Genomic DNA, 26,054 nt, shown 5'->3' on the forward strand with positions numbered 1-26,054 from the left:
GATGATAGATAGATAGATAGATAGATAGATAGATAGATAGATAGATAGATAGATAGATAGATGATAGATAGATAGATGATAGATAGATAGATAGATAGATAGATAGATAGATAGATAGATAGACCTCACTAACATATTGGAGATGAAAAAATCTATATGTATCCAAAAGTTGGTCGATTAGTTTTTTTTCCCTTACATGTACTATATTTACCTATCTTTCTGTACTCAGCTTATTTCTTGTTCTCCCCTTCTCTTTTTCTTAAGCTATACCTAAGCTAACTACTATATGTTTATATGTGGGCATGAGCAACAAAGATAGGACTACTCCTTGAGAGCCAAACCTAAATTCTAAAGAACCCATACCTATAGTATATATAGCCTATATATATATATATACTATCTCCTCTCCCCCTTCAGAAATCAGACTATCCCATCACCCCAAAATCCCAACCTGATTTCCCACCTTATTAAAACTCTTCACCCTCAGTTCTTTTTTTTTCTTTTTTTTTATTATTTTAATTATGACAACAAAGATGCAAAGAAAGAGGACAGGGTAAAGTTACAGTGGAAGCCCAATCACCCATAAACAGAATTCTTGGTAGTCCCATCAATGATATCCCAGCCTTGAACTTTCAGCCAAAGAACATTAAGAAAAACAAAACTGAACCCATGTACAATACAATTACTTTGTCCCTCAAATCCCCAGTTGTAGTACATACTATTTCTTAGCAGCACACATTATAATCTAAAGACATTAGACTTATGTAACTCCTTAAACATTGAGGGCAAAGTACATTTATCTAGTTCCATGCACATGCTTACTAGTTTAAGTTAACCTCAAAAGTTTTAGTGGGTTGTTTTTCTTAAGGATTGGAGTCAAGGGAACATAGTAAAAAAATGGTGTTAGAGTGGCATTTGTTTGCACAGGCCACCAAAATATAAGGGACATGGAAAGAAAAATTATGGTCTAAATACAAGGAAACCCTACCCCTGAAGTGTCCTGGCACAGGGCTGACTCTAGGCTCCAGGCAAACTAGTTTGTCCAATCCAAGTCATCCTCTGTAGTGGCAATACACCTCCATTCCTCACATAGTCTCTGTTGTTGGTATCATGCTTCTGTATTAAAGATCCTGGAGTCTGCATATCCCATATTGCAATCAGGATGGTGCAGAGCATCCTCTCGTTTCACCTCACACTTAAGGGGCAATAGAGAGAACCATGTCCTGTAGAGCTGGTCGTTGTTGTTGTCAAGTCTTCTCAGTGTAAGCGGAAGTCTCTTTTTAGGAGATCGATGTCAGACCCTTGGTAGTGACTTTCCTGGTAGAGGATTGCTTCCAGCTGTTGCTATAAAATACCTTGGCTGTTTCGTAGATACCTTCCTGGTTCCGGCATGAATGGAGGATGCCCATTCTTCTGAGGCCTGTGCCAGGTCATTATATCAATGTTCAGGGTGTAAGGTACATTGTACTGAGATTTATTAGATATGAATTTATCTGTATGTATAGTGTTTTCCCATTTTAATGTGTCTATGCAAACAAGGATCAATGCCATGAAGCGTTATCGGCGCATCTGGAGGCAATAGGAACAAGACCAGCAATTTCCATGACATAGTTCAATCATAGGCATTAAACTGAGGGACAGTTCCACCAACAATCCTTACTGAACAGCTTACAAAGAAAATACAAGATGAAAAGTGGATAGAAACATCATGGTAGAAGAATATATAGAGAGTTACAGCTGTTAAAGAAAATACCCATAAAATATTCAAAAGATATATGTGTTCAATATGTGTTCAATTTATGTCCTTCTAAATAGTTCTGGGATTGTTAGATCCACTGTATGTCTTTGGTCTGAGATTAGAACTGTGTGTTACTGAAGTTAAGAAGGGTAAATCTGGGGTACTGATGGTTGGGTTTGCAACATGTAGACTGGTATGAAATTGCCAGTGACAGCCTGAATATAGCTGAGCAGCTATCTGCCACCCCCCAGATCAAACTCCACCCCATAAGCCAATCTCCGGAGCCCACCTGGGAGTGGGAAAAACCCAGGGTGCCCCATCAGGTCCTCCCAGGAACCCACCTGGAGATCCGGAGGAAAGAGGGAGAGGGGGGTCGGGTGACCCAGGTCCGGGCCCCCCCTACCCTAGGCCGGGCCAAGAGGCCCCTGGCACATACGTAGGTCTGCCAGGGGCCAGCCTGTGCCGGCTGAAAATCCTGCTCCAGGAAGGGAGGAAGGCCCTCCTCACCCTCAGTTCTTAATCCATTAGGCATCAAGACTGACCTCCTACCCCAATAAGCCAGTACCCAGCACCCAAGCGAAGGGACACCCACTCAGACCCACACCTCATCCTCTGCAAGAAACTACAACTAACACCTCTACTGACTCATGCTGTGTTACTCTCCTTATCACCTCTCCCAAGGTGGACTGTTGTTTTTACCAGACTCAGTTCCAAAAGGATCCCCATTTTAAGAACTCTAACCAAGACCTCTCTGCCAAAATCTTTTCTCAATCTCAAGTTGGCCAGGGTGTGTGATGAAAATGTGTCCTGGATCCCACAACCCACAAGAAAATCTCAAAAGAAAATGGGGAAGCCTATACTTCCTTCACAAGTTTAAGATCTATATAATACTACCTCTTAACTTCTTTTTCCCCAAATGTAAGGTACTCTCCTGCATCACTTTGTTCCTTTAATTACTTTTATAAATTCATTTCAAAAATTAATTTTCCTTATATATATGTGAGCATATGTTTTATATTTTTTGTCTTGTTTCTGTTTTCTTGTCTTTCCACCTCTAAATGCACCAGCAATAAGCAATATAATGTAACACCATTTCTTCCTGCAAAGTCATACTAAAAAAAGGGGAAATCTTATGTGTGTGTATATATATATATATATACAAATATATATATATATATATATATATATATATATATATATATATAATCTGTCGTATATAAAAAGAAGCTCTTATCTACTAGGAATAAGAGCTCATACTTTTTTACAATACAGGAATACCTCCCACCTTGAGCATAGGTTATGTGGAATCAACTTGGACCCCAGGTGATTAGACACTGATTGTCCAGCCTTAAACCCTGTATCCCAGACATAAAAAAGACACAATTCTCCACAACAGCTCCAGAAACCAAATCCCCTCCAGGACGTCCTTAATACTGCTCTGGAACCAACATGTGCCAGTTCTAATAAGATAGCCTGACAAAGAGGAAATGGGAACAACTTGATTTAAGAGCAAGTTGTCCTTCCTAACCAGCCAATGATAAGACAAAATCAGAAGACTTGTCACCCTTTGATCTGTGCAAAAGCCAAGATTGCTATCTACAGACTGTGACAACCATGACTGGGCAGAACATATTCTGGGACCAACAAAAAAGCCCTAGCCTAGGTTTTGGTCTATGATCTGTACAACAACCAAGATCTCTAATTCCAGAGGTCTGACTGAGACAATTGCAACTGTATGGGTCTTCTGGAAACATAATGAAAGACTCTATCCCAGGCTCCATACTAGGATTAGTGCAAGGCCACCAACTACAGAAGATGGATTAAAACGACAGTGAAGGAACAGAACTTCTAGAATCACAAAGAAAGACTTCATCATAAGCTCCATTCCTTGACCTGTGCAGATACCAAGATCTTTGATGAACTGCTGTTCATCCTAGGCTATTGTGCACAAGGCAGACACCTTACCTAAAACCAATCTCTCTAAGAAAAAGGTTCACCATTAATGGCACTGATAGAATGAATACAAAGAAATGAACTCCATTATTCTTGTCTTATCACATCTGCCCTTTTTTTTTGGTTTCAAAAGAAATTCCTCCAGTAATTCATCAGCAATGAATTATTAATTACATTATTTTTTTGGTTTTTGGGTCACACCTGGTAATGCTCAGGGGTTATTTTTGGCTATACGCTCAGAAGTCACTCCTGGCTTGGAAGACCATATGGGAAGCCGGGGGATCGAACAGCGGTCTGTCCTAGGTTAGCGTTGGCAAGGCAGACACCTTACCTCTGGACATTCACACGTCTGAAGTGGGACATTTACACTTCTGGGGTGAATGTAAGAAATTGAAGTGCAAATACTACTACTACTACTACTACTACTACTACTACTACTAATAATAATAATAATAATAATAAAGAAAATAAAAATAAATTGAAATGGATGTTATAAAATCTATTGCATATTTTCTTCTTTTTGGCTTCTGAATGCACAAATGTACAAGCAGGTTTTCAAAAACTGTGTCTCAATTTTGATTCTGGTTATCAGCAGCTTTGGAGGAGTAAATACTACATATATTGTCTTTGCAAAATTGAACTTTGAAAAGTGAACTCTGGTTTAAGGGCATTTCTACCTTGAAGCACTAAAGGCTTTTCTGTTAACCCATTTTATATGGAGAAAACAGAACACACAATGAAGTTAAAAAGGTCATGTTTCCTTTTATTTTTTTAATCTATCCTTCTGATGAAAATACTTTACATGCCATTCCAAAAGCCTCATCCCCATGAAAAAGAGACTTAGATACATGCAAACCATAAGATTATCGGAGCCACCAGGTAATTAAGTTAGTAAAGTACAGCTACCAGTGTGACTGCACCTCATAGAATTCCATGTCTGGTTTTTTTCCAATGTACAAACATAGTTACAAGTGTTTTTAACTAAGGCTATTCAGATTAGAGAGTAGGATCCGGGATTAGGGAAAAAGATTCTCAAAAAGATGTAGGAATTTAGGTAAAGATCCATTTACATTTACAATGTATCTTGATTTTAGCTGTCTTTGTCTCAAACACTAATTTTTCAACCCAGTCTGTAAACCAATTTAACTTATAAACTTAAAATGAACATTTTAGACTAGATAACTTCTGAGTTCCCTTTTAGAATTCAGAGTTGATAACTCTACAAGGTAAAATATTTCCTATTTTCTAGAATCTTTTCTTGAAGAAAAGAAATTTTGAACATAGCAGCCATCTAAGTACACTTGAGTTTCCTGAATTTCTAGTCCAGGAAATTAATCAGCACCCCAGCTTCTCCAACATTCTAGTTTATGTGTCTTCAACCCAAGACAGACACAAACTCCAAGCCCACTTTGACTTAGCTTCTAAGCCTTATGTTAAGTATAAATAAAAGTTTTAAGGTGATTAAATCATGATACACTTAGAACTTATTATGTATGTTTTCTCACCATCATCTCTTGGTCTCTTTCTTCTAATAGCCTTAGTCTCTTCTAAGGAACATAAGCATTTTGCTTTATTTTGTTCATTAATTCTAATTTTATAGCTGTTTTCAACTGAGGGGGGATGATCTGATCTAAGTTTCTCTGTCATTGCAAAATTCCCTCATTAACATTTATCTTTTAGCTTTTCACCAGAACCATACTTCTAATCTTGCCTTGAAAGTTGAAATACACTCAAAGCAAATCAAGGGAAAAGTTGGTGTGACCAGTTTTTCTAAGCTCTGTCACCTTGTTATTTTTGAATCCCTTCTTACATAATTTATACTGAGTTTTACCTATAATATAGTTCATTGATGCAAGTAATTTCAATGCATTTTGGTCGAATAAATCTCCTTAGTGAAATATTCTTAATTAATAACTAATACATAAAAGCCAGCAGTATTTGCCAGAACCATAAATTTTAAGTTCATTTATAGCTGTTGAAGAGCAGAATGTTATTTCAGGCTGTAGATCCACTACTGTCACTCTTCAGGGTCACGAGACACTTATTGAGGAATTAAATGGTCCTTGATATGCATTGGTTGTCATGGCTTCTATGCAATCCTCTGTCCTCATTAGCTACAAACCTTTGCATAGTTTCTTGAGCTTTAAGTCGGAGAAAATACTATATATGTGTCCCAACTTTTAACAGCAGAAAAAGAAAAGATTAAAGAGCCATATTTGCATTTCTTTTACACCAAATATTTTTATTAGATTTAAAGATTAAGCGTCACAACTGAAGTCATGAGGAATAGTGTGCCTGAGTTTTGTAGGTGATTTAAAAGAAAATAGAAAAGTAGACATCTGAAAATGGAGAGATTCTTGATGACAGATTGTGAAATGAATTAAGTAGAGGAAATAAAAGGAAAGGAGGAAAATGTTGTTTGTCCTTTAGAATTACACTTATACACAAGGAATGAAAGGAAAAAAATTTCTAGCTGTTTTGAGAAGAATGAGACTCAAAAGTGGAAGAGTAAATAAGTGACAAATGACCAGTAGCATCATGCCACTGTCTCCTCAGGTAACATCTTTTCTGAAGCCCAATGTTCAGGTGCACATTATTTGCCCCAATTAGGAAAAATACCAAATGGAGATTGAGGATATCTTCAATTGAAGTAGAAAGAGAACACCTACCTGCCAAAATTGAAAAGAAAATTAAAATAAAGTATGTTATTGAAGAGGTAGGGTATTTATTTGATCTGTTTGCTTGATTTTTGTAGATGATGGTGAGATGCCTGGGTCAGATGCTGATTAAACAACTGATGGAACTTCATGCTGGTATTCAAGATCTGAAAGAGCAATATAAAGAATGCATAGGAGTGGAATTCAACTTCCCTAAGTCCAATATTGAAGATGATTATTTTAATCAGCTGTTCTTAACAGAACCACCCCCTTATTATGAAAAGTCTTTCAGAAAAATACCCCATCGAAGAAGTTCTATACCATGATGTAAAGAGAAATTAAATTTTCTGATTTGACCAATATTTATTATTTTTAACTTAATAATCACTTTCTCCTTTATTGATGTGCTGTTTTCAGGAGGGTTCCCCACTTTATATTTGGCTAGAGATGTATTTTTAACACTAATAATATTTACCCTCAAAATTTTTGTGGCATTTTTTTAAAATAAAATTTTATTGTGATTGAAGTGTATTACAAGTCTTTCACAGATTTACAGTACATAGTGACAATGAATGAAGGGCATTCCCACCACCAGTATTGGCCTCCCTCCACCCCTGTTCCCAGCATGTATCCCATATCTCGCTCCTTTACCCCCCAGAATACTAGTGTAACTGGTCTCCACTTTATAACTTGTTGTAGATTAGGTATCTATTCTGTTGTCATTAACTTTTGGTTTGGTTTTCAAGTCTGATCATTTTTTATTTTCACTACATGTTCATACGACTGGTCCTGGTATCATCATTTTTCCCCCTCAATTAATGAGGATGAATGATTCAAGTTATGTGATTCTATTGGAGATAAAAGGGATAAGGAAAAGAGAAGAAAAATTTGGTAGCAACTATGAAAGAAAGAAAGGAAGAAAGAAAGAAAGAAAGAAAGAAAGAAAGAAAGAAAGAAAGAAAGAAAGAAAGAAAGAAAGAAAGAAAGAAAGAAAGAAAGAAAGAAAGAAAGAAAGAAAGAAACAAAGAAAGAAAGAAAGAAAGAAGAAAGAAAGAAGAAAGAAGAAAGAAAGAAAGAAAGAAAGAAAGAAAAGAAAAAGAGAGAAAAGAAAAAATAAAGAAAAGAAAAAATGCACCCAACAAAAAGAAATATCCACATGAGTGAAAAAGAAAGAAAAAAGTAGAAGAAAAAAGAGAAGGAAAATAATATTAAAAACAGACAAAACAAAACAAGAAAAAAAGTGCTAGAGTGGCAGGGTTTGGTGTTACCCCCACTTTTTTTTTTTTTGCATAGGTACATAAGTATTGGGGAATAAAGGGAATTCCCATGGCCTAAGAAATTCAGGGTTTCTCCCCTCTTGAAGCATACTTTCATGGGAACAACCACTGGCTCCATTACCATACCCATTACCATACTCATTACCATAACCCAAAGGTTTTTGTTTTGTTTTGTTTTGTTTTGTTTTTTTGTGGTGCCAGAAAACTTTCTTCTCAGTTATGGATGAGAAAATCAGGCCACTGTAGTGAGCAATCTTGGTAATTGCGCAGGTCATAGGACAAGGTCTAGGATAGAGTCTTTACAGTTCTAGAGGTTCTGTTCCATCTTTGTTGTGTTCAGTCTTCTATATCTTGTGCTCCCTGTTTTTGCTCAGTTCCTACTATATTATGGTTCCAAAGGTTCTCCTCAGTCTCTGTTATCAAAGTTGGGCCTCTGTATTAGGAAATCTTGATTTTTGTAAGAGTCCTGGGCTACAGACTAGGGTAGGGTTTTCCTTATTGGTCCCAAGGTAAGCTTTACCCAGTCACGGTCGTCAAAGTCAGTTTTCTGTAGTTAGTGCTCTTATTTTTCACAGTTCAAAGACGATACATCTTCTGATTTCCACTTAGTGTTAGGTGATGTGATAGGACAACCTGGTCTTAGGTCAAGTTGTCATTTCCACACTGTCCACGTTGTTATATTAACACTGGCACAAGTTGGTGTCAGAGTGATGTTATACATTTCCCAATGGAGCTTAGTTCCTGGTGTTGTTGCAGGGAGCTGTATCAGTTTTCCATCTGGGATCTGGGGTTTGTGATTGAATTAACACTGTTCAATCTCATGGAGACTGGGTTGTATCCACATGACATATGTCCAGGATGAGAGGCACCCTTGTGTTATAAAAAGTGTGAGTTCTTATCCTTAGAAAATAAGATGTAGTTTTTGTTTCCCCCTTTCTTTACTGTGCCTATACAAAGATGTATGGTATCATATTGTATTGCTGGTGCTATTCTGGGTAAGGATACAGATCACAGATACTGAGGTTTGGTTTTGATCTGAGCTTTTATCCCAGGCAAGACACTTTCTTGGTTTTTGTACCAAGCAGCATCAAAACTGGTGAAGATAGAGAAAATAGGTATATATAAAAAGTAGAACAAATAAATAAAACTGAGTTAAAGAAAAAAAAAGGTATTTGAAGAAAACAAGTGATGGAGGAGGCTACCTGTATGTTTAGGAATACACATCTTAAGATGCATTATTATATAGGTATTAAACTTATAAAGACAATATAAGCCTCCCAATTAGGTCTTTTGAGATATTCTTATGGGGAGTGAAAGCCAAGGCACTTTTTCGTATCACAGACCTTGGTTTTGAGAATTTTGTGGTATTTTACCTATCCTTAAAAAGCAAAAGGTGATGAGATAATAACAAAGACACATGAAGCAGAAATTTGTGACTTTCTGAGGTCCACAATTTTTCATAATAATAAACCTCTGTAAAAAAAAGAAACAAATAAAAAACAAATAAAAACCGGAACCAACAACAAATAAAATGTGATGTTTGTGGTGAATCCTATAAATAAATATATGTTTAAAGATATATCCCTGAGCTGACATCACCAGGACTTTTACTAAGTGAATGCTGGCACTCTCCCTATGCCCTCACTTTCTTGTACTTTTTAGAAGCTTGGCAGCTGAAACCCCACTTAGAAATGTGACCACCATGTCTTCATTTAGCCAGCTCCATAGACTTTATTCTTGAAAAAGATACAAAACAAGCTGTGAAAAATCATGGCAACACCAGCCAGATCAGTTGAAGACTGGCAGTCTTGGGAGGAGAGGTGGGCCAAAATTAAACCAACTGCACCCACCACCCATAATCACCACCTCAACTATGATCGTGCTTCACCATTTAATCACTGATCTTCACAGAAATGTCAAACTGACAATGAATCAGGGCCATAATGAAAGACTTTATTCTAGGCTTCAACCTAGGATCTGTGCAAAAACCAAGACCATTAATTACAGAAGACTGACTACAACAAATCTGACGAAACAGATCTTCTAGAACCATAACAAAAGACTCTATACTAGATGTTGTCCTATGAACTGTTGAAATACCAAGATTTCTAGCTATAGAAGATGGATTTTGTCTTCCACAACTGAGCAGAAAGTTTCCTCGCACCAAAAAAAGACCTTAGGGCTTGAGAATGAGTGTGTATGGAGCCTGTAATTGCTCCCATGACATTAATCTTCAAGGGTGGAGAAACTCTGTACCTCCTAGGCTAAGGGAATTCCCTCTAATTTCCCCAATACTTATTGTGCCTATACAAAAACAAGCAAACAAAAAAAACACAAAGCCTTGCTATACCAGACCTTCTTTATATTTTTCTTTCTTTTCTTTCTTGTGGTAGTGGTTTTGGTGATGATTTTTTTTTTTGTTGTTACCACTCCTGTGTTTTTTGTCATTGTTTTTTGTTTTTGTTTTAGTTTTTTGATGATTTTGTTTTTCCTTTTCCTTTTTTCCCTTTCTGCTTCTGAACTGATATTTATAGCTTCTAGACTGATCCCCCAGGGTTTTTTATCCTTTTTTCTTCTTTCTCTCTTTTCTTTTTCCAACAAAATCACAGAACTTGAATCATCTTGTCTCCCTCATAATTTGAGAGGGAAAATGGATGGTATGTCATATGAACATTGAGTTGAAGTAAAAAATGATCAGACTTAAACACCAAATCCAAAGCCAACGACAACAGAATTGACACCCAATCTACAACAAGCTAGACACAGAGGGGACCACTTATACTAGCAGCCTGGGAGAAAAAGAAGTGGGAATTGGTATGCGTGCTGGGAACAGGTGTGGAGGGAGGACAACATTGATGGAGGGAATGACCCTGATTCAATGTCTCTGTGTACCTAAAATATTACTGTGAAAGATTTATAATCCACTGTAGTCAAAATAAAAAGTATTTAAAAAATGATCAGACTTAAGGACCAAACCAAAAGTAAATGACACCAGAATCGATACCCTATCGACAGCAAGCTATACACAAAGAAGACCTTTTACTTTAGTAGTCCATGGGGCAAATGGGGGAGGTATGGAATGAATGCTGGGAACAGGGGTGGAGGGAGGACAACACTGGTGGTGAAAATGACCCTAAATCTTTGTCATTATGTACCTTAAATATTACTGTGAAAGACAAGTAATTCACTTTGATCACAATAAAAATTATTAAAAAAAAAAAAAAGAAATCTCAAACTGACCAAATCTCCAGGCATGCTGGTATGTGGGCTCATATCACTAGAATTTTGTCAAGTGCAGACACCACATCCCAGCCTTCTCATACTTCTGGAAGGCATGGTAGCTGAAACCATGACCCACAAATGCCAAAATATCAGCCACAGAGTGTGGAATTCCTGGACTGCATAGCAGCATATACAACAACTTTAAATTTTTCAATACTGTCATCCCAGTGGAAACATACCAATTGAGACATCAACATGGATTTGAAGCCCACTACTGTACAAAAAAACAAAAGAAATACAAAACAAAATACACATCCTTTAGTAAACCTCCTGGCAATGACTTAATCATTTCATTGAGAGATACAATGATTTTATTCTTGCTGTTTTAAAAAATCATTTCTTTACCACTTACCTGTAAACAAGCAATGTAAAATGTATTATTTCCTGCTTTCAAGGGGAATATGCTTGGAAATGAATGGCAATTCGAAGACAATAATGGAGGGAATTTTACATTGGTGGTAGGATTGATTTTGGGTCTTGAGTGGCAGAAACAAATGTATTATGAGCAACTATGTAAGGCACGGTCTTTAAATAAAGTAATTTAAGACAAAAAAGACATTCCTTGAAATTCCATACCATTTTTTTAAAATTTTGGGCCACACCCAATAATGTTCAGGGTTTGCTCCTGGCTCTGCTTTCAGGAATTCTTTTGGCAGGCTTGGGGGACCATATGGGATACTAGGGATTGAACTTTAGTTAGATGCATACGAAATAAATTCCCTACCCACTGTACTATCATACTAGCCCCTGATATTAACCAATGAAACAGAAAATGTTCGTCAATACACTTTTGCTACGTTGTACTAAAAATTCAGCCTATAACATCTGTTATAAAACTTCTGTGTACCTGCCCTGTCTTTATCCCAGGCTAATACTCTATTTGCCAATGAAGCAAAGAGTATTTTCTATGAAGAGTGTCACTCTAAGCTGTGAAGTTTTCTTGACAGGGATATGATAGCAAATTGATCTTCTGAACAATGCAGGAGGTAATTTGAATTTTTAGTTAGTTTTTAGGTCTACCTGATACCTGTCGATTGATTTCTACTGTAGATAATCAGGGGACATTAAGCACTTTATTTAGTTTTTGAAATTGATTTTTTTCAATTTAATATTATTTAGCTTATTTTTTGTTACATAACTGTAAATTACAAAATCATTCATAATTGGGTTTAAGAATACAATGCTTCAACACCAACCTTTTTACCAAGTCCACATCTTTCCACCAATGCCCCGTTTTTCTCCCACCTAACCCACCAACCTGTCTCTCGAAAAGACACCATTTTTAAATAACATTTATAGCCAATAGGGTTTCATACAAAATGCTTTCCTACCTTTCAGATCTCTCTAGGGGCTTTCCCTGCATGCAGATGATTCCTGTTTGGTTCCCAATTCTCCATCTGGTCTCCCAGGCACTGCCAGTAGTCACTCTTGAACATAGAGCCAGGAAGAACTACCAAGCCTCAAAGTAAGTTGTGGTCCACACTCCACCCCATTTTGAGTTTTTTTTTTCTGTTGTTGTTCCAACTTCTGTAAGGTCCAAAAGGAGAATTATGCTTTTGATCATCATTTATGTTTATCATCATGGATTAGACATGAACCTTTCTGCGGAATCTAGCAGACTCGGTAGATGCCTGTGACTCTGCTCTCTCTGTAGATACCAGTGCCTTAACTAATGACAATTCAATGTAAATAAATAGTAGTTAGATGAACCTAGTTAAGAAGAAATGCTCCAGACAGAAAGAAACCCAAGAGAGATTATCTTCTGGGTGGGGCCAGGAGAGAGTTCAGCACTTAGGGCACATACTCCCATCTGAGTTTGATTGCCAGCACCATATGGTTCCCTGAACATTGCTGTGGGAAGCCCTGAAGTTCCTCCCACACATTCCTGAATACCAACAGATTGTGATCCTGGAGAGACCTCCGGAGCATCACATAGGGATGATACAGACCACAGCATCACATCCTCAAGCACTCACATTGACTGGATAACCCAGAATCATGGGAGGAGGGCCTCAGACTGCTAAGCAATATCTAGGGAACACCCCTCAACCCAAAAACTCTATTACTTGGCATACAGGTATATAATTATATATAAGTACATATACTTATATATAACATACTTATAGATTTATAATATGTTATAGTATTTATTATTATATAATATGTAATTATACTTATATAATTGTAAGTATATACTTATATATAAATATATAATCCATATAAAGTATATTATATTTTGTATAAGTCTATTTATACAAAATATATAAACATAAAATATATAATTATATCAATATAATATATAGATATATACTTATATCTTTATATATATTTATATATAGGTATATATTTGGTATATTCTCTTGACAGACAAGCTTTCTTCAATTGTCAACTCCTAGAGTAGTCACCTTCTCAAACAGTATAATGGGTAGGATATTTCCTAATAAAAATGCTACCAGAAAATCTCATTCTCACCCTCCCTAGCACAGTCAATAAAAAATTGGTGGCTCTCGGGATGTACAACTCACATTAGTTTATTTTAATGCATAGTCACTCATTTCTTTTATGAAAGCTTAACCTATATTCCAAATAATTGGAATTTTATCCAATGAAGCATAACATTGAGTACCTTGGCAACCTTGAAGACACAAACAGGTGCAGGTACTCACCATTTCTATATGGAATCCAGAAAAAAAATAAGAAGAATTTGAGATGAGAATAATTCTCATTTTTCAGATAAACAAAGAATTAAAACCGGAATTATTTCCAGAGTAGGTGACACTGAAAGGGAAATCAGCACTTGCATTCACGGTTAGTAGGAGTGTATTTTGATGCTCTGTTTTTAAAAAGTTGTTTGTTCAGTTCTATCAAAATTATAAAAGAAATAACCTGCTTTCAAAGATTCCATGTCTAAAACTTTACTATTCTTCATAAATATTCATGTGATGATATCTGCAAGAAAATTCATTGTAAAAAAAATAAAACTCTTATAAACATCCTAATTCTCTATTATTAGGAGAAGGGTTATATAAATATGATTTATTTCTGCAGCTATTAAAAATTGTGAGAATTATTTTTTATGTACTGCTGTAAAAGATACAGTAAAAATTTGTTATAAAACGTATATACACAATAGTCCCTTTGGGGATTTAAAATAAATGTGCATATATTCATGTGCATGTGCCTAGATATATCCTAGAAAATTATATAAGAAATAATTGACACAACTATGTCAGAAAATAAAACAAGCAGAAAAGTCATTTATTTCTCCAAATTTTACCATTTCTAAAATTTTTATTTAAAAAATAAATTTATTTATTTATTAATAAAAAATTTTATTTAAAAAATTTGAAGTTTACTTATAAGAATTTATATCATGTGTGCAATATTATCTCCCTTCTAATGTATATATATAATATATACATATGTTATGTATATGTATATAATATATATTATATAATAGATATGTGCCCTTCAGCAAAGTTTACCACTAAAAAAGACATGTATTACACATCATCTAAAAAAAAAACAAGTAAAATAGTTGTATAAAAATATGATACATGGATTGATTTTCTAGTGTAGGTAAAAATAAGGTTTTCCTAAGCAAGATATAATGTCGAGAAGTTTTAAATTAAAAGACCAATATATCTGACCATGTCACTTTTTTTTATTGTGGGGGTCACACACTGTGGTGCTCAGGAGTTATTTCTGGCTATGTGCTCAGAAATCACTCCTAGCAGGCTCAGTGAACCACAGAGGATACCAAGGACAAAACCTGGGTCCATCATGTGCAAGGAAAGCTCTTTACCCACCGTGCTATTGCTCTGGCCCTAAATATAAATCACAAGGAGCAATAAATATTTAAAAGTATTGTCTAGGATTATTAAAGATGTTTAGATTTGATACAAGATTATCATTATCACAAAGCAACACCGAAAAGATTATTAGATTACAACAAGATTAATTTTTCCTGGAGTCATTGATGATAGTACAGGGCATTTTTATTGTACTCATCCTCAATTCAATCCCCAGTACTGCATATGGTCCCCCAAGTATTGCCAGAAGTGATCCCTGAGCAGAGAGCCAGGAATAAGCCTTGAGCATTGCCAGTTGTGCTCTACTTACAAAAAATTTTTTGGTGTGAACCAAATAGAAGTGTATCAAAGAAGAGTGGAGTTAGAGCAAGCATTTTCAGATTACATATAAGATAATTGTGGGGAGAAAGGCTGGGAAATAAGGAGATTTCTGCAAGCTGGCCTCGAATATAAAAGAAAGTCTCTGTTTAGAGACTTGTGTCCCTGCTGTTTTGAGTACAGGAGAAAGTCACCCAGGTCAAACAACCTGTCTAGGCTGATAGTGGCACAGGCATTGCAACCACTATCTTTACATACTTCCTGATTTAATGATGCCATGGGCATTGCTATGCTATCTTTACATGCTTCCTCATTTACTGATGCCATGGGCATTGTAACTGCTATCTTTGCATACCATCCAAATCAATTATGCCATGTACCTTGGGACTGTTGTCTCTGCATACTATCTTGTTACTGTAATATCTAAACTGTATTACCCACATTCTGTTTCCCACCTAAAGTTTATCCTTTAAAGCCTTGTCCCTACCTTCAATAAATGAAGTCCATTGCTCTGACAATGCTTCCTTGTGAGTGGTCTGTGGCTCACAGTCTTTCCTCTCTTTCCCAGAGTTCGGCCTCGAGGCCATGGGCTGGAAGAGACCCTTACCCATCCTTGCATTGGCCTCGTCGGGGGGCCTGGCACCAGAATCCTACAATAATAGTCTAGTAACTGGGACTTATATAAATAGTATTCAAACCTCAACAGTATATAAAAAAAGAGAATCCAATTTGAAAATGGGACTTATAAATAGTATTCAAACCTCAACAGTATATAAAAAAAAGAGAATCCAATTTGAAAATGAGTAAAAAATACAAAATGATATTTTACTGCAGAGGACATACAAGTGGCAAATAAGTATCAGGCAAGATGTTCAACAACATTAGCTATTACGAAAATGTAAATTTAAACTACAGTGAGGTTTGTAGTAGAAAAACTACAATGAAGCATAGTGATTATACCAAAATATAGTGAGCGCATGAATAAATTAAATCATCCCTCTACTACTGATAGAATGAGAAAATGGTACTTCATTCAGGAAATAGTTTGAATATTTCTTTAAAAGCTAACCTTGCAACTACAGTATGTCCCCAAACCTATTCCTGCATATTTATTACATAGGAACAAAAATTTATGTTCACAGAAAAAAAGTTGAGGTGATAACCCAGATATCTAGGATATATACATGTACGGGGAACAATGTCTGAGCCAGATACCATATGTGTCCCCTAAATACCTTCGGACAAGATTGGGCAAGTTCAGAGTATGGCGGTAGCCTAAAAACTTCCAGATGTAGTCCTAAAGTCCCTACAGATGACCTCTGGTATGACTTTAGTGGTTCTTGGCACCACAAGGCCCAAGGAATACTTCCAGGAAGTATTGACTAATCAGTAACTCACCATTCTCCCCAATTCTGGAGAATTTCTCTTTCCCAGAAGGAAGCATTTTTACTTTGGAGTCTATTTATAAACCCAAACCTGCCGATGACAGATTGACCTATAATGAACATTCTTGTTTCAGGATAAATCAACTCTATGATCTGACTTTTGGTCCATAATTTTCTTAAAGACCAGACCAACAGATGTCATGTTTCATTCAGCTGCTATAACAAAGTACCATGGACTCAGTGACTTCTAAACAATTCATTTCCAGAGTTCTAGAGGTTCTATGTTCAACATCATACCATCAGAATGGTTCAGTGATGGTACCTTTCCAGATTCATTCCAGGTGCATTCTTGTTGTGCCCTTACATGGCAGAATCTCAAGATCTCTATAGAGTTATAATGCAATGATTCTTGCTACATTCTCCTTTGGAGATGCCTGTGTTCTCTCTCTCTCTCTCTTTCTCTCTCTCTCTCTCTCTCTCACTCTCTCCTTCTCTCCCTTCATGTTTCTCTTAATAAATGTATTTAAATAAAATGGATTTACTTTGATCAAAAAAATCAAATTATAAATGCACTAATTCTTTTATCCAGGTTCTACCATCATGACTAACATAATCAGTTTTAGGGCCAGGGTTTTAACATAGGAATTTGGAAGAGGAGAATATTCAAGCCAAAACACCACCAAAAATATATATCTACTTGACCTTCCCTCAGCCTGACCAGTTCCTGATCTCCTGACTCTCTCCTAAAAATTTTTCTCAAACAGATCATTTCAAAAAGAATCCTGCTCTCAGGTTTAGTTTCAAAAAAACCCATTGTAGGACAAATATATATATGCTTTTCATAAACAAAACATCCCCAAAGCAAAAAACACAAGTTATAAATATTTTACTGTATACATTTACATTAATGTATATGTTTAAATAAAATCAAGACAATAAATACTTCGTGGAAATTTTAGCAGTAAATTTACAAAATCTTTATTCTAGGTTTTATGAAATTCTTCATTTCTCAAAAAGGACAGTATCCAAAGAAATAACACTTCAGGAGCGATAGCATAGCTGTAAGGTTTGCCTTGTACACGGCCAACACAGGACGGACCTCAGTTCAAATCCCAGCATCCCATATAGTCTCCTGAGCCTGCCAAGAGCACCTTCTGAGCACAGACCTGGGAGTAAACCCTGAGCAATGTCGGGTGTGGCCTAAACACCAAAAAAATTAATAATAATAACATTTCAATACATTGTAGTTTTTCTCATCATCCTAACATCACTTTGTGTATTGATTATTTTATTTTCAAAAAAAATAAATCTTTTCCTTCAGCAATAAGGAAGAGAGGAGAAAAAGAAAGACATAAGGAAGAAAAAGAAGGAAGAGAAAGAAAGAAAGAAAGAAAGAAAGAAAGAAAGAAAGAAAGAAAGAAAGAAAGAAAGAAAGAAAGAAAGAAAGAAAGAAAGAAAGAAAGAAAGAAAGAAAGAAAGAAAGAAAGAAAGAAAGAAAGAAGAAAGAAAGAAAGAAAAAGAAAGAAAGAAAGAAAGAAAGAAAGAAGAAAGAGAAAGAAAGAAAGAAAGAAAGAAAGAAAGAAAGAAAGAAAGAAAGAAAGAAAGAAAGAAAGAAAGAAAGAAAGAAAAGAAAGAAAGAAAGAAAGAAAGAAAGAAAAAAAGAAAGAAAGAAAGAGAGAGAGAGAGAGAGAGAGAAAGAGAGAGAGAGAGAAAGAGAGAGAGAGAGAGAGAATGTCAGCCCCAGAATTAGACAAGGGGGAGTGTAGGAGGGGGAAACTGGGAACATTAGTGGTGAGAAATGTGAAGGGTGTTTTATATCGTATGACTGAAACTCAATCATAAACAACTTTGTAAATGGGAGAGCAACTGTATTATGAACAACTTGTAACCATGCTGTTTAAATAAAGTAATTAATTTGTTAAATGTAAAAAGAAAACTACATTTGATGTTCTTTCTCTTCCTTCTTATAAGAGTTCTCTCCTCTTATAAATGAATCTATCTTCACCTCATAAAAGTTTTTTTTTTAATTATGACAACAAAGATGCAAAGAAAGAGGACAGGGTAAAGTTACAGTGGAAGCCCAATCACCCATAAACAGAATTCTCGGTAGTCCCATCGATGATATCCCAGCCTTGAACTTTCAGCCAAAGAACATTAAGAAAAACAAAACTGAACCCATGTACAATACAATTACTTTGTCCCTCAAATCCCCAGTTGTAGTACATACTATTTCTTAGCAGCACACAATATAATCTAAAGACATTAGACTTATGTAACTCCTTAAATATTGAGGGCAAAGTACATTTCTCTAGTTCCATGCACATGCTTACTAGTTTAAGTTAACCTCAAAAGTTTTAGTGGGTTGTTTTTCTTAAGGATTGGAGTCAAGGGAACATAGTAAAAAACGGTATTAAAGGGGCCGGGCGGTGGCACTGGAGGTAAGGTGCCTGCCTTGCCTGCGCTAGCCTAGGACCGACCGCGGTTCGATCCCCCGGCGTCCCATATGGTCCCCCAAGAAGCCAGGAGCAACTTCTGAGCGCATAGCCAGGAGTAACCCCTGAGCGTCACAGGGTGTGGCCCAAAAACAAAACAAAACAAAAAAAAAAAGGTATTAAAGTGGCACTTGTTTGCATAGGCCCACCAAAACATAAGGAACATGGAAAGAAAAATTGTGGTCTAAATACAAGGAGACCCTACCCCTGAAGTTTCCTGGCACAGGACTGACTCTAGGCTCCATGCAAACTGTAGTGGCAATACACCTCCATTCCTCACATAGTCTCTGTTGTTGGTATCATGCTTCCGTATTAAAGATCCTGGAGTCTGCATATCCCATATTGCAGTCAGGATGGTGCAGAGCATCCTCTCGTTTCACCTCACACTTAAGGGGCAATAGAGAGAACCATGTCCTGTAGAGCAGGTCATTGTTGTTGTCAAGTCTTCTCAGTGTAAACGGAAGTCTCTTTTTAGGAAGTCGATGTCAGACCCTTGGTAGTGTCTTTCCTGGTAGAGGACTGCTTCCAGCTGTTGCTATAACAGACCTTGGATGTTTCGTAGATAGCTTGCCTGGTTCAGGCGTGAATGGAGGATGCCCATTCTTCTGAGGCCTGTGCCAGGTCATTATATCAATGTTCAGGGTGTAAGGTACATTGTACTGAAATTTATTAGATAAGAACTTATCTGTATGTATGGTGTTTTCCCATTTTAATGTGTCTATGCAAACAAGGATCAATGCCATGAAGCGTTATTGGTGCATCTGGAGGCAATAGAAACAAGACCAGCAATTTCCATGACATAGTTCAATCATAGGCATCAAACTGAGGGACAGTTCCAACAACAATCTTTACTGAACAGCTTACAAAGAAAAGACAAGATAAAAAGTGGATAGAAACATCATGGTAGAAGAATATATAGAGAGTTACAGCTGTTAAAGAAAATACCCATAAAATATTCAAAAGATATATGTGTTCAATATGTGTTCAATTTGTGTCCTTCTAAACAGTTCTGGGATTTGTTAGATCTACTGTATGTCTTTGGTCAGAGATTAGAACTATGTGTTACTGAAGTTAAGAAGGGTAAATCTGGGGTACTGATGGTTGGGAGGAGCATATGTTCGCGCGGGGGCTAGCGCCTCCTCACGGTTTGCAAAATGTAGACTGGTATGAAATTGCCAGTGACAGCCTGAGTATAGCTGAGCAGCTATCTGACGCCCACCAGATCAAACTCCACCCCCCTAAGCCCCACCCTAGGCCAGTCTCCGGACCCGGCCTTGGAGTGGGGAAAACCCAAGGTGCCCCATCAGCTCCTTCCAGGAACCCACCTGGAGATCCAGAGGAATGGGGGAGAGGGGGGTCGGGTGACCCAGGTCCGGGCCCCCCTACCCTAGGCCGGGCCAATAGGCCGCTGGCACATGTGGAGGCCTGCCAGCTGCCCGCCCGTGCCGGCTAAAAATCCTGCTCCAGGAAGGGAGAGAGACCCCTCATAAAAGTTTTTAATTTTCTTTTTCATCTTTCCTTCTGCTACTGGAGAATTAACTTTTTGTTTCCTTAGTTCAGTTTCAGTAATCAAATCTTGACAGGAAAGTACAGAGCAGATAACAAACTACTTTTTTTGGGGGGGGGGCACACCCAGTGACACTCAGGGGTTACTCCTGGCTATGTGCTCAGAAATCGCTCCTGGCTTGGGGACCATATGGAACACCAGGGGATTGAACCTCTGTCCATTCTAGGCTAGCTCGCCCAAGGCAGGTGCCTTACTGCTTGCACCACTGCTCCAGCCCCAACAAACTACTTTTACAGGTAAACATATTTTGATAAGTTAATTATTACAGAGATCTTAGAGGGAGAAGCCCATGACTCCGAGACATGCAAGTACATGAAGATTCACTTGGATTGTGCTAGGTGCTTCTATCCTGTGTGTCTTAAGTCTCCTTCACAAATTTAACCATTTTTATTTTCAGCTAGCTGCTGGAACCTTGATCAAATAGCTTTCAAGCCATAGACAAATATCTCCCAGGAATGGGGTTGAGGCCAACTGGTTACCAAAGGCGCATGAAAGAGCCATACTAGGACTATTAATCTCATGCCCAGTCTACTCTCAGTTTACCTACCTGTAAACCTACTTTAGGAAGCAGTTCTTATAACCACATGGGTGAAATCTAGGACTAACACTCTCAGACCTGAATATTAAAAAATAGACAACAGGTAAGGTGCTGGCCTTGAAAGCAGATGACCCAGTGCAATTCCCAAAACCACATATGGTCCTCTAAGCACTTCCAGAAGTGATCCCTGACCAAAAGAAAGTCATGAGCACAGCCAGGTATAACCCAAAAACCAAAACAAGCACACACAAAAAATCCTTTTTGTCTTATCATAAATTAAATAAAATTATACACACAGATACATCCCAAGCAGAATCTTATGCCATCAAGACTAGAAATAATATTGTATAAATAATATTGTATACATATAAGTATAATGATGAGGTGTAATTTTCTAAAGAAACATATCTCAAAAAATCCAAACTAAAACTCTTTTTTAAAAACTTTTTTTCTGCCAGGAGTGACTTCTGAGTGCAGAACCAGGAGGAACCCCTGAGTGCTCCGCAGTGTGACCCCTAAACAAAAAAAGACAAAAAAATTTTTTTCTTTTTTTTTTGGAGGGGCACACCCAGTGATGCTCAGGGGTTATTCCTATGCACTCATAATTGCTTCTGGTTTGGGGGACCATATGGGATGCCCAGGGATCTAACTTCAATTCATCCTATGTCAGCAGTCGAGTGCAAGGCAATCGCCCTACCCCTGCGCCACCACTTCAGGACCCAAATCTAAAACTTTTTTTTTTGTTTGTTTGTTTTTGGATCACACCCGGCAGTGCTCAGGGATTACTCCTGGCTTTACGCTCAGAAATCGCTCCTGGCAGGCTCAGGGGATTATATGGGATGCCGGGATTCAAACCACCGTCCTTTTGCATGTGAGGCAAACGCCCTACCTCCATGCTATCTCTCTGGCCCCGAAATCTAAAACCCTTTTAAAGAAGAAAGCATATAAATAGTTCTTTTCTCACGTGGTACTTTTTTAGTCTGAAATGAACAGTTGTAGAATTTGAGGTAATTTTTCACTATGCTGCTTTTTTATAAAAAGAAAAAGCATTACACAATGAATGTTTTAATTTAAACACTTACTTTTATGTATATGTTAATTTAATTGAACTTTTCTTTAGATAGTAATTTTCTGATATGATCTCCAAGGAATTGGAGACCAAATATTCAAGCGAATCCAAATGTTTTGGGGAGTGGGAGATAGATTGGGATAGTGACTGCTCCATATTTTGCTAGGTTGTTGAGCTTTCTAAAATCAATAAGTAAGTCAAATATATATTAGATGTCTTTCATCTCCTTTTAGATGATATTTTCAAAAGACTAAAGCTACAAAAATAGTGCGAATGTGTTTTTTACTAGGTTATCTGAAAGCTTTATGAAATTCTGGTATATGCAGCAAACATCATCATTCAGTCATGCTTTTGTGTCTGCTTTGAATTAACAACAATTCTCATTTCAGTCTATTAGAATGTTCTGAATAGAGATAAATTAATTAATGGATTTGACAACTAGAATCTCTTGACCCATACTTCAAAAAGATAGCACTTTCTTAAGCATTTGAATAGCTCATTAAGAAAAACAGGTCAAACTGAGAAAAATGAATGCAACTCAGTTTGCCTTCTCTCCTTTTGGGTTATACTAAGACTATAAAAGGTAAACATGTACACAGATATGATTTCATGTAAGTTTGTTAAATATCAAGCTCCTTGCAAACTACACAATAATGAATGTCTGAATATGTAAAACCTTTAATTTACATAAGAACCATTTTGGTAGGCCTTGAAGAAATTTTTTAAAATTCTTAAACCCTAAAAAATAAGTCTTAAACCCTGTAACAATCTTTTGAAATAGGCAAGGAGAATAATTTACCAAGTAGGTGGTAACTTTGAAAGAAATTTGGAGGTATAAAACTGTAATAATGAAATTCTATGGTATTGTAAGCCAAAGAATTAAATAATTTGAAGTAAAAAGAGTAAGCTCAGAAGACTATATAGCTGCAGTATCATTACATTACATTACATTGCATTACATTACAGTTCCATAATAAATTAAATACAAAACGTATTATGACAGAGCAATTCCATTCCTGGTTATATGCTTCAACAATGTTCAGTGAAAACTTGCATACAGATGTTGGCAACACACTACTTGTAAGATTAAAAAAATTGATACAAATATCCAACTAAGAATGAATGGAGGTTATTCACATTGTATGTCTAAAACCCAACTATGAATAACTTTGCAAGTCATGTTGCTTTAATAAAATTAAAATTAAATTTTAAAAGGGTGAGAACTGGGAGGATGCGGACTTCCTGATTATACACCAGACGTGTCTTGGAGAGAACCCCTATATTCGAATGACCAAAGAAAAGTATGGAAAGAAATGCAAAATCTGTGCCAGACCTTTCACAGTATTTTGCTGGTGTCCTGGGTTCTGGATGCATTTTAAAAAGACTGAAGTTTGCCAGACCTGCAGTAAACTGAAGAATGTCTGTCAAACCTGCTTATTGGACCTTGAGTATGGCCTACCTATCCAAGTTCATAATGCAGGGCTATCTATTAAGGATGATATGCCAAAGTAAGATGTGAACAAAGAATACTACACTCAAAATATGGAGAGAGACACATAGAAGCCTATAGATCCAGATGACTCCCTTGCTGATCAGAATAATAAAGATAGTATTATGGGATCAATGACCCTGTGGCAGATAAGCTTCTAAAGCGTGCATCAATAATGCCCCGTCAGGACCCTCCAGAGGATAGATTATCACCACACTCTATGTCGGTGGTCTAGGGGACACCAAATACTGAAACAGATTTAAGGAATCACTTCTACCTGTTTGGAGAGATCAGGATGATTACTGTTATACAAAGGCAACAGTGTACTTTCATCCAGTTTGCCACTAGGCAGGCTGTAGAAGTAGCTGCTGAGTCCTTTAATGCATTGATTGTCAATGGCCATAGACTCGATGTGAAATGGGGACAGTTCCAAGCAGCCAGAAAAAAAAGAAAAGGAAAAGGATGGAACCACAGATTCTGGGGTCAAGCTAGAGCCTGTTCCAGGACTGCCAGGAGCACTTCCATCTCCTGTAGAAGAATAATCCTCTGCCAACTACTTCAACTTACCCCCAAGTGGTCCTCCGGCTGTGGTGAACATTGCCCTGCCACCACCCCTGGTATTGCTCCACCTCCACCCACAGGTTTGGGGCCACACATGTTTTATCCAATGGGACCACCCCCTCATTTAATGAGGGCTCCAGGACCAATCCATTACCCTTCTCAGAACCCTCAGAGAATGAGTGCTCATGCCGGGAAACACAGCAGCCCCTAGCACATTCTTCCCACTCTGAGGATTTGCCGAGGAGAAGGCATTTGAAAATCTCAGTAAATGAACCTTGGAATAAACATAATTTCCCTTCCTTTGTAGTTTTTGTGGTAGTTGAATGTGTTCAGATGTGGGCAGTTGGGAGACAGCCATGCTTTCCTACATGTATTCAAATGATTGATGGACAGCAAATAAGCTGCCATTAACACATCTGGTTACTGCTATTACATTGCTAATTACATTTAATGTTATTTCACCTCATCTCTAAGAGAAACAGAAACTGTATAAATTGCAAAGTCAACTGAGTTACCATCCCAATTAAAATTTGCTTTGTATCATTTCTGGGGAGAGGGTCAGGTTGGAATGAATTGACCTGTACTTAAAAAAATTAAAAAAGAAAAGTTTTGATCACTTTTACATCTACTGGTATTTTCCCTTTTTTATTATCTAAAAAAAGATTCCTAGTACTAATCATTGTAGTGACCTGAGTGTGATTTAATACTTCGGAAGTTACACCCCCAGACAGGCAAGTAGGAACAGGCACTGAGCATGATCAGGTCTTTCCTTGCCTCTCTGCCTCAATTATTAACCACTAAAAGGATTGCTGATGATTTGACTTCTCTATGCTACCAAAAAAAGAGTCAAAAACTAAAATTCTTATTTCTGTCAGTCAAATGGAAATATAAGTGTCTTGGGGTATGTATCATTGAAAAAACCCGGTGTCTAGAATGAAACAGTTTTAAAGAATTTCCTATAAAACACAAACTGACATGAAAAAGCATTGGAGAATATTTGAGCAAAAGACTCGTGACTCAAAGCTGGAACTCTGACCTTTAGCAATCACCTTCATGTGTCTTCAAAATTTCATTTTAATTCCCTGCATCTGGCAGGAGACTGTTTAGTCTTAGACTATTTGGATCTAACTGAAGATGGTAAAGAATTTGATGTGTTGGTTTTGTTTTTTAAAAATTACAATGGGTGAATTTTTCAAATGTAAAAAAAAATATTTAAAAGGGAGGTTATCCAATCATAAAAAATGCATGTAGCCTATGCTGTAATATCCTAAAAATGCCTTAGATTTTACATTATTATACTCAGTTAAATTCTAAAGAAAGTCACATTCCATGTTATGTGTATACTTAAAAACGATCACTCCAGAGTTATAGAAATTTGATTAATTTCAGGAATTAATTTTCCTAGAGTTGGTTTTTGGGAAAAAAAGGAAATAGGGTATGACTATTTAAAGGTAAAATGGTTTCATGATGTCGTGATGGAAATATTCTTTTTTATATCTTTATTTAAGCAGCCTGATTACAAATATAATTGTAGTTGGGTTACAGTCATGCAAAGAACACCACCCTTCATCAGTGCAACATTCCCATCACCAAAGTCACAGATCACCCTCCTCCCAAGCCCACCCCCACCTGTCTAGAGTACAGGCTTTCCTCGTTCATTCACATTGTTATGATAGTTCTCAATGTAGTTATTTCTCTAACAACACTCATCACTCTTTGTGGTGAGCTTCATGATGTGAGCTGGACCTTCCAGCCCTCCTCTCTTTTTGTCTCTGAGAATTACTACAAAAATGCCTTTTATTTTTTACCTTTTTTTTTTTAATTTTTGGGCCACACCCAGCGGTTCTCAGGGCTTACTCCTGGCTGTCTGCTCAGAAATATCTCCTGGCAGGCACGGGGAACCATATGGGCCACCG

The 26,054-nt window shown here is 37.0% G+C and overlaps 1 pseudogene; it reads left to right on the plus strand.

Moving 5' to 3' along the window:
* The window catches only part of LOC126008705 (pre-mRNA-splicing factor RBM22-like), a 53,190-nt pseudogene extending 28,841 nt beyond the window's left edge, over nt 1-24,349 (plus strand).
* Nucleotides 24,350-26,054: the final 1,705 nt, after the last annotated feature.

This window comes from Suncus etruscus, chromosome 5, assembly GCF_024139225.1.
Source record: "Suncus etruscus isolate mSunEtr1 chromosome 5, mSunEtr1.pri.cur, whole genome shotgun sequence".
NCBI lineage: Eukaryota > Metazoa > Chordata > Mammalia > Eulipotyphla > Soricidae > Suncus > Suncus etruscus.